The 10,008-nt window shown below is 36.4% G+C and overlaps 1 pseudogene; it reads right to left on the reverse strand.

Moving 5' to 3' along the window:
• Positions 1-4,485: 4,485 nt before the first annotated feature.
• On the reverse strand, positions 4,486-4,836 carry LOC118854942 (annotated as a pseudogene).
• Positions 4,837-10,008: the final 5,172 nt, after the last annotated feature.

Genomic DNA, 10,008 nt, shown 5'->3' on the forward strand with positions numbered 1-10,008 from the left:
AAAGGCTTGGACTGAAGTTCCCTATGGGGAACGCTATATTTTTTGTATATTTTTTTAATTTTCCTGTTGTTCTTCTAGAGCATTCTATCCACAGTAGGCACTTGAAAAATGTTGACTAATAGTCCAGATAGTGATATTTTTAGAGGATGGCCAGATGGAGTGAGGTGGAATAAAAGCATTTCTGTTATTTGCTCTTGACTGAGGGGTTGAAATTATCAGGAGGCCAATTTCTAACCCAAATCTTCCTGTTTGGTCTGTTTGTATTTTGATCAGAACAGAAAAATGAAACATATCCATATAGTATCAAACCACACTTTTCAACAAAATCAAATCAAAAAAAGAACAAAACATAATATGTTTACTTTGCATCCTCTGTTATGCATTTAAAATCTCTTTTGCTTTTGGTTTGCTTTCTTTTAAAAAAATGTTACAGTCAACATATCTGTCCTTCTTCTGGTTCAGCCAACATTCTCTCCTCTAAAGCTGTCCACATTTCCCAAGTTTTCAAAAGGACTTAACAACTTTATAACTTAATGAGTGTTAAGCACTATCAGCAGGAGGAGTAGGAAAGTGGTGAAATGCACATTAAAATCTGTAACCACTGTGAAATTGTAAGGCTTTTATGCCCTAAAGGAGATCATTCATTCATTCATTCACTTATTTGTTTATTTATTTGCTTTGCTCTTCCTCTCATTTATGCTATTGCTAAAAGGGAAGTCTTGTCTAGGATGGGTCCCGAAGATATCTCATAGGAAAAAGAAAGGGACATACGGGTTGGATTGCTGGTCTTTGAGAGAGAGAAAGACTTGAGCTTAAATCCAGCCTCAGATACTTACTAGTTATCTAACCCCTGGCAAGTCATTTAACCTCCCTCAGCCTTAGTTTCCACATCCATCTACCACCCGGGTTATTATGAGAATCAAGTTAAATAACATGTAAAATGCTTTGCAAACCTTCAAGAAAAAAACCAATAAGAACTCTTTAATAGTAGTAGTAGTCAGTGGTGGTGGTAGTAGTGGTAGTTGTTATGGTGGTTGTAGTAGTAGCAGTATCAGGAGTAGTAGTGGTGGTAGTAGTAGTCATAGTTGTAATAGCAGAAGCGTTAGCAGGAGAAGTAGATATATGGTGGTGGTGGTGGTGGTGGTGGTGGCAGCAGAAGCAGCAGCAACAGCAGTAGTAGTAGTAGTCATAGTAGAAGTGCAGTACTTGTAGGCATTGTTGGTATATTAGTAATTGTAGTATTTGGAGGTGGAATAGACCTTAGAGGCCATGCGTGCAAACTCTTCATTTTAAAGTGAAGAAACTGAGGCAGGGAAGTAAGTGACTTGCCTAAGGTCATATGGCTGTTGAGTAACAAGAACAGGATGTGAACAGGGTTCCATCGAGTCCAGATCTCACAAACTTGCCATACTTTGTACTGCCTTTCCTCCAACAAATGTTGAATTGAATATGCTTCCTTGGAAAGAGAGTCATGTACTGGAAAAGGCACTGTGCACAAAGTGAGTGGAATTGAGTTCAGGTTCCTTTCTCATTCTTTATTTGTTTTTTTTTTTTTTGGGGGGGGGGCAGGGCAATTAGCATTAAGTGACTGGCCCAGATAGTAAGTGTTTCAGGTGTCTGAGGCTGGATTTGAACTCGGGTCCTCCTGACTACAGGGCCAGTGCTGTACTCACCTCGCCACCTAGTTATCCCTCTTATTCTTTTAAGTCCCTCAGTCTCTTAGTCTGTTTCCACATTTAAAAAACTATATGAGAACAGGACCAAAAACTTCTACGTAGTTGAGTCAAACAAGTCCCATAAAGGGAAATACTTTAGAGGGATGATAATAGCAACTTATTTTATACAACCCCATACTTAACATGTATCAGTTTTATTCACATTATTTCATTTGATAGACCCCTTAAACTTGTGAAATTGGTTGTGTCAATATGATTGTCCCCATTTTACATATGAACTGAGGCTCAAGGAGCTAAAAAAATCAAGACTAAAGTTATACAGCTAGAGAGCCCAGACTTAAGCCTGACATGGTCATCAGTCTCCTGACGTCTCATGTTCAGTTGCTATGCCTTATAAGGCCTATGCTTTATCACCTTGGAAGTCTAATTTGTTCCTCCAAAAGAGGAAGCTGGTCTATAATCACAAGCAGTCTTTTATGAAGAAGTACCCTTTCATAAACTATACACGATTCCCAGTGCCACAGGGCGGACTTTCTAGCACAGGCATCTGCTAGTATCAATTTATTTGCTTTTCCCATATTTTCCCTTGGTTTAGCCTGTTAGTTTGCTCTAGTGCCTATTGATTGCTCAAGACCTAAAGACAGTAAATCTATATTTATCTGTCCTCACTATTTACATTGGACTTAATGCTTTTATGGGCTTAATGATCAGATATAACTAGAGCTTATCTCTTCTCAATGGCTTACTCCTTTATTCATTCATTTATTCATCATTTATTGTTAATTTTCTACAACTCTTTATCATTGAAATATGCTCTTGGATGTTGATTTTATAATCTTTGTTCTTTCAAGTTTCTTGGTTGGAAATGAGAAAGTACTTCCTAGCCCTCTCTCACATTAAGGTCTTAGTTATTTTTCACTGTCAGGAGATATCACTCTTTTCTTGATTTGTCAGAGGAATCCTCAGCCATCCTCCTGTGATTTGGGAGCCATTTTGATCTCATTTTCATGTTTGATCTTGGTTTCGCATTTCTTTCCAATGGCCAGTACCAGCCACTTGGTGATATATTCTTTGTCCATACAATCCCATGAACCAAACAAAAAGGAAATTAAAAATGACTCTTGCTCTCATATGGCCTGCTTTTGTTTCAGCAACACTTGTAGTAGCATCGAGAAAATGGAGGTTGAAGGGAAGGAGAATCCCAATTCCAAATGGGGGAACTGAACCACAACATTTCTAGTATTCTCATAAATGAAAGCCAAAGAAAATGGAAGATTGGAACCAAGTAAAAGTGTGGGTCAACATGGCTCTGACTTACAGAATTTTTATAATGGCTGGGTAGATTTTATCATAGTCTAAATATAACAGGAAACAGAATTTGATAAAAACACTTGTTGAGTATTTTGCTATGTCATTGATAACCATTTGGAGAAAAAAAAAGACTGCTATTAGTAACAGGGTAGACAGAGCTGCAGTCCTGAAATCAGGGAGTCCTGAGTTCAGATTTGGCCTCTGACCTTTACTAGCTCCATTACCCTGAGGAAGTAACTTAATCTCTGTTTACTTCAGTTTCCCTCATCTGTAAAATGGAGGTAATAAAAGCACCTACTTCTGAGGGGTGTTGGGAGGATCCAATCAGATAATAATTGTAAAGCTCTTAGCACAGTACCTGGCACATGGTAAGTACTATACAGGTATTTATGTAAATATGACCATATTGTTATTATCATCAACATCTATAAAAGGAGGTAATAATAGTACATACCTCCAGGGGTTGTTGTGAGGATCAAATGAGACAATAGTTGTAAAGCATTTAGCACAATGCCTCACACACACTAGACACTAAATGAATGTTGGCCATCATTATCACCATCATCATCTTCATCTTCTTCATTGTTAAAATAATTGCAATCTGTGAACCTATGTCAGTGGCAGAGGTTAAGGAGGGAGATGAATTATTGGTAGAACTAGTTTAGACCCCTGACCCAAATCACATCAACTCAAACTCTTTATCTGATGGTATGTGTGTGTGTCTTTGTCTATATATGGAAAAGGATATGTTGGTAGATACAGTTATTTGATTCTGAAGTTATTTGGATATCTGATCCAATAATCTTACCCACATGCTTTAATAGAATTCAGTTTAAATAATTATATATCTAAAAGTACTTTGGGTGGGGAAATTCTTTGACTATCTGTCTTCTTCCTCTCTCTCTTTACTCCCCCTTTAGCAGAGGGAGTTTCCCCAACAGGATTTCCTATACCAATTAAATTTAAAATCAGATACATATGCATGTATGCATATTCATATATAGAGTTTCATTCTTACCATATATGTGCTTTATATACCCGTTAACAATATGTAGATATTTGAAGTATATCTATAATCTTTGTGCTGGGATGGGGATGTGGAGTGTTTTATTCTGTTTTTAATATTGCATGCATTTATACATACATGTATATCTCTCTATATACAAATATATGCATATATTCCATAGAAATCTGAAACCTGTATATCATGAATACTTTCATTAATAAAAAATTCAGAGGTCATAGACATAGCAGTAGTCAAATAGCATTGTAAAAGTTGAAACTGATTATATTTTGATGAGATATGATTGCTTACCTATTGGGGAGTCTTTCTTAAATCTCCTCCCTTTATACAGTTAGACCATTGATTTTTTAGAGCAAAGACCAAGATCAATACCAAATTTGAAGACAGAATAAAAGTGAGAAATTGTGATGTACACTTGAGACAACTTTACCTTGACCCTTTTATTCTTTTTGTGCAAAAAATGTATAATTTTATTTAATCAGTTTTCATATTCTCTATCCTTGAGGGATAGAGCATCATTTGGATTCTGTGTCCAATGGCCTTGGCAGAAAGATTGCTTCTGAATTTGGCTCAAGCCATTCCATTATTTCCATGAGCCCGAGTAACTTTTCCCCAGATAACTCTTTTATTGTTTGGTTTCCCACCAGGAGTCACTGTGTTGTTTTTGGCTTTGTATACATAAGCACATCTCTTGCCCAAATAGAATTCAGTTTCATCCCCAGCATAGACTCCTTCAATTTTCAGAAGAGCTGTATGTTCCCTCTGGTTTCATAGGCCTTGCTTGTAACCAGCAAAAATGGCCTTGGCCCACAGTCTTCCAGACATTTTGCTGTTCCAGAAGTCCTGTTTCCACCAGGCATCTCAGGCTTCAAGATGGAGGGAAAAGGAAGTGACACTTTTATTCTTTAACCCCAGTTGTACTTCATTCTCTGTTTGTCATAATTCCAATAATGAAGGCATCTGGAATATGCAACGTGATAAAATGATATAGTGTAGTGGCAGTTCAAATACATATGTTTTTGATTATTTACTGTTGTCTCGTGTTTGATCTGTGTATTGAAATTTTTAGAAATCTTTGTCCTAGGGAAGCATAGATATATTACTTATGTCGAATTAAACATGGTGCCTGAGGTCTTCCTATTTAAAAGAAATCTGGCAGCTACTCCATAATTATATATACATATATATATATATTATTCTTTAATAATAGTCTTTCTCTTCCTTAAGAAAATATCATGAGACCTTACATCAATATGTCTTAGTGCCTTTTGCCTGAATAAATAAACAATTAATCATGACTCCCAAAATGGCCTGGATTTACGTTGGGGAAATATGTTTGTTTGAATCAAGTAAATGAAATCATTTACTTTAGCAAATACATAATAATGTCATATTATTAGTTACTGTGGTTTTAGGGGCTTGCCAAAGTCTAATCTTAGCCCCCACCTCTGCTAAGTCTTTCATTGGCATGTCCAGTAGCTCTACACTAATACAAAGTTCATTAGAATTTAGAAAGAGAAAATTCAATCCACTTAACGCAGGCATTGGAAACAGAAAGTCCAGACACATTATCATTATACTACAGATGACTGTCTTCCTTCTAAGCCTAGAACAGGAAATAAGCTTATTGGTTCTGTCAAAGTTATAAGGTTATATAAGACTATATAGCAAACACTATTGGTGATTACAAGGCCATAAGGTTATATGAGGCTATAAGAAGAAACCCATTTGGGTTCACCTCCCTCCCAAACATTAAAAAAAATAGAATGAAACTAAGTGAAAGTGGAGCTGGAAAGAGAGGTAATACAGAAAACAACTTAAAACACACAATATTTTGTCCCCTGTCTCTATAGTAAATTTCTTATTGATGGCCAGATTTGCGACATGTATTTTAAGCCTTATACACAATGCATTTAATATGTGTCTACACTGTTTACTTAAATCCTACAATATTATCATGTCTTGGAAGGCAGGTGACCCTGAGATCCTGAAGATGACATCATAAGAGATCAAACTCTTTCTTCAAGTTCTATTAGTGTAATATAAATGGAATATGAAGATCTTCCTCATCCCTTAATAGGCTTGCTGTTTTCAGCTCTGGCCCAGCTCTCAGCTGTGATACATCTTGAGTTATCTAGAGCCCACTGGGGGAGCAAACTTGCTAAGGAGGAGCTTGTTTAGGGGAAGCTTGTTCGTAGAAAGGCTTTCACATCTTTTGCTTATTCCTAATTAGGCACCAAGTTGTGATGGTTGCAATGCCTTCTGTCTATGCTCTGAGCTGGAATTTTGCTTTGGGGTTCACTTATGAAAAGGATCTTGTGACTCCCTGGTCTAGACTCTGAGTAGCTCTATGTCCAGATTCCCTGACTGCTCAGATGTAAAGGCTATCTTGATCCAGGGTATATGTAAAATGTATAGCAATGTTGCTTTGGTTCAGGCAGTTAAGAGTCCTGTCTGTTGGTATTTATTCTAATTTCTCTGCTTATATTTTCTCTTATTGTATTTCTCTGACATTCAAGGTGCTGACCCTTCCCCTGAACTAGTGAATGTAATTAAAAGTAGGATTGTTAACCCCTTTTTGAGCAGTCTTCCTAGAAAAGCATATCTAAGAACCTATGGTAGCAGCCATCCTGGGTGTGCCAGTGGGGTTGCCACCACAATTAGTCAGGAAAGACTTTCAGAGTGTTGCTAGTGATAGACTTTATTTCTGTCAACTCAAAATCTACCACCTACATTCTTCAAGGCCTGTCCTCAAGTGTGGTAAATGCTGAACTTAGACTTAGGAAGCCCTAGATTCAAATCCTGCATCCAGTATTTATAACCTCCGTGAGTATGGTCAGGTTGTTTTATATTTTTGAGTCTCAGTTTCCTTATTTATAAAACAGATATAATAGTTCTTATAGTACTTATCTCATAGGACTGTTATGAGTATAATATAAGACAATTTATAATTCACGTATGTTTCACAGTGCATAAAAGATTGGGAGTTGGAGTCAGAAAGACCTGAATTAGAATTCTTCTTCAGATACTTACCAGCTGTTTTGACCTTATACAATTAACTTCAACGCCTTTAGCCTCAGTTTCCTCATTTGTAAAATGAGAAGAATAAACACCTACCTCATGGAGTTCATGTAGGAATCAATAAAAATAGTGACATAGGGTATATCAAATTCTTAGTGGAGTTTTAAGATGTTAAAATTTAAAACTCCACTAGGAATTTTAAGGTTTCTTGGATATCTAAATTATTTACAAAATGTATAATATAATAACATAAATGTAATAATATATAATATAATATAACATAACATAATATATAATAAAATAATAATATAATAATATAAATGCCATTATTTTAATCATCATCACCATCATCATCGTCGTACAACTTTACAAACAATAAAGCCCTGTCTTAATTTTGGGGCCATAAAACAACTCTCCAATTTGGGAGTTATTTCCATGACAACCTATTGTTTCCATCTGATCCAGTGAGGGATGTGCCATAAAGGGACCTTGAGCAGTGTAATTGCCGTCTTAATGGTCAAATGTCTGAGCAAATCAATGCAATAAAGGTCCATGCAAGTAGACCTCAAGGAACTAGAGACCTCTATTAACTGAAATTGTGCGTGTGTGTGTCTATGTGTCTGTGTGTGTGTATGTGCATGCAAGAGTATGTAGTGTATGTTTAGGAAAAAAATGAGAGTAATAAAACACAACAAACTGATGTTAGAGAAATCAGCATTGTACCCTGGGATCACTTTTCAATTTACCCAATGCTCTACGGCTTTTATAATTAGCACAAGCCTTATGGATAATCAGTATTTTGTATTAATTGACTAATTCCTTCATGCTGATGAAACTTTTTCTAGTTCTACCATTAACTGCTTCCAACAGACAAAGTCAGAAAAAATTTCCCTTGAGGTTATAAATAGGATGGCAGGAATCGTCTCTTTTGTAGACAAATAGGGACGGAGCACATTTCCATTTTCATCAATATCATCATTTCCTTCTATAAATATTCATTCCTATTGAAACCAATTCTTTCATATGTGTGTTTTTGTTTGCTTGATTCCCTCCCCCCATTTTCATTTTAAATTTAGAGAACACCCAGATATTGTGTGTCAAATACTGGAGAAAATGACAACATGTTATTCATTAAAGGGTGACAATCCATTTTGTGAATACTTGGTATATAACCTTGAAGCAAGTGGTTTAAAATTAACGGGTTGGAGTCCTCTTCAACTGAGTGTATTGTGTTGATTTGTTTAGTTCTGCTTTTCTGTTCTCATTTTCCTGGAGCTACTCCATCCCTATACTTTTCTGAACAATAATGTCTTTTGAAAAAATTCCATGGTTTTTGTACAACCATTGGGTGATTTATTGCACTATTAGGCTGTTAGGATGACAGTATTTTCTGTGAAGTTTTAATGTAATAGATCATCAGAACAGCTGATCTTTCACATAGGGGCACTGGAGTAATGTGTCTTCCTTGTGCAGTGACTTGATGAAATGTTTTAAAGATGGCAGCTTGAAATCAAACCAAAGAGGTACAAGGGCAGGGACAGCTTGGACAGAAATATTTCATCTGCAATGAAATTAAAAGGTCCCTGGTTAATAGTGTTCAGTCAATTCATGGAATGGTGTTGATATTAAAATACATATTTTAAATCAAAACACACAATAGAGACTTGTGTTAATTTGAGTCTTTCTGCTCTCTTTAGAATGATGATAATGATGAAACAATATTCATCTATGTAGGCATTCTACAATACTAAAGGCCTCCTCTTTCCAACATATGTTGCTAGGCATTCTGGTGCATGCAAAAATAAACATAGGAAGAATATAATCAGTCTTTGATTTCAAGATGTGTGTGATCTCTTCTGGAAAATAATTTAGGGGGTATCCTGGGAATTCTGTGAAATATAAATCCTGAATTCCACTAAATCTCGGAGGCAAAAGGAAACTTAAAGCATCATTTAGTTGAACCTACATCTATAGCGGAAAAAGAAAACAAAAACTACCCTGTAGTATCACCAAGCACTTGTCTTAAAGCCAAGGATTTAAGATTCTCCAAAAAAGTAATGCATTCAATTTTTGGAGGTCTATAATTTTTAAAAAATCTTTTTGTTATGCCCTTGCGAAATTTACCTCTCTGTGACTTTTATCCCTCATTCCCCACTACAATATTGAAGGCTGATGCATCCTGGGCCATCTCCAGTCATCCTGGTGAATATCAGGACACTGGACCCAGATGGCTCTGGAGGAGAGAGTGAGGCTCGTGACCTTGCACAGCCCTCCTTCACTGAACTCAAAGTCAACTGTGAGTCCAGTCATCATTTCCCTGGTGTCATGATCCTCTTTGAGAATGAAGGACAAACACCACCACCATTGAAGGCTGTATTTGTTAGTACAAATGCATTCCCTCTACTCTACAATAACCCTTCAAAATAGAATAATTCTGATTCTAAGAACAAAATGCAATCAGATCTTGACCTGAAGTGCCTTATAATGTAGTTAAGAATTTAAGAAATGGACTTGAGACAAGGTCACATACTCAAGAGGTGTAAGATCAGTTCCAAAGGAGAGGTAGAAGCAATAAGTGGCAGGGGATTTCAGAGGAATGAAAGGCCACTGAGGAGTGGAGTTGTTAGGGAAGGATTAAAATGGATGTGCAATTATCACCTGGGTTTACAAATATGTAGTGTTCTGATAGGCAGAGGTAAGTAGAGGGTTTAGGGGACAGAAGGATAACATTAAAAATGGACAGAAGTAAGAAATTATAAGAGATTTTTTAGAGAATCATGAGACAACTTTGAATAGACTAGAGCATACCTGTGGGAAAATGTGGCTGGAAAGGAAGATGTTGGACCTTGGACAGCTTTAAACTTCAAGTTAAGGCGTTGGAATTTTTCCTACACAAATAGATAAATAATAAACAATAAAAGGTGACCAAGAAGACTTCACTCAGAAGCCTTTATTTCCTAACAGACCTGTCATGAT

The sequence above is a fragment of the Trichosurus vulpecula genome, chromosome 6 (assembly GCF_011100635.1).
Source record: "Trichosurus vulpecula isolate mTriVul1 chromosome 6, mTriVul1.pri, whole genome shotgun sequence".
Classification (NCBI taxonomy): domain Eukaryota; kingdom Metazoa; phylum Chordata; class Mammalia; order Diprotodontia; family Phalangeridae; genus Trichosurus; species Trichosurus vulpecula.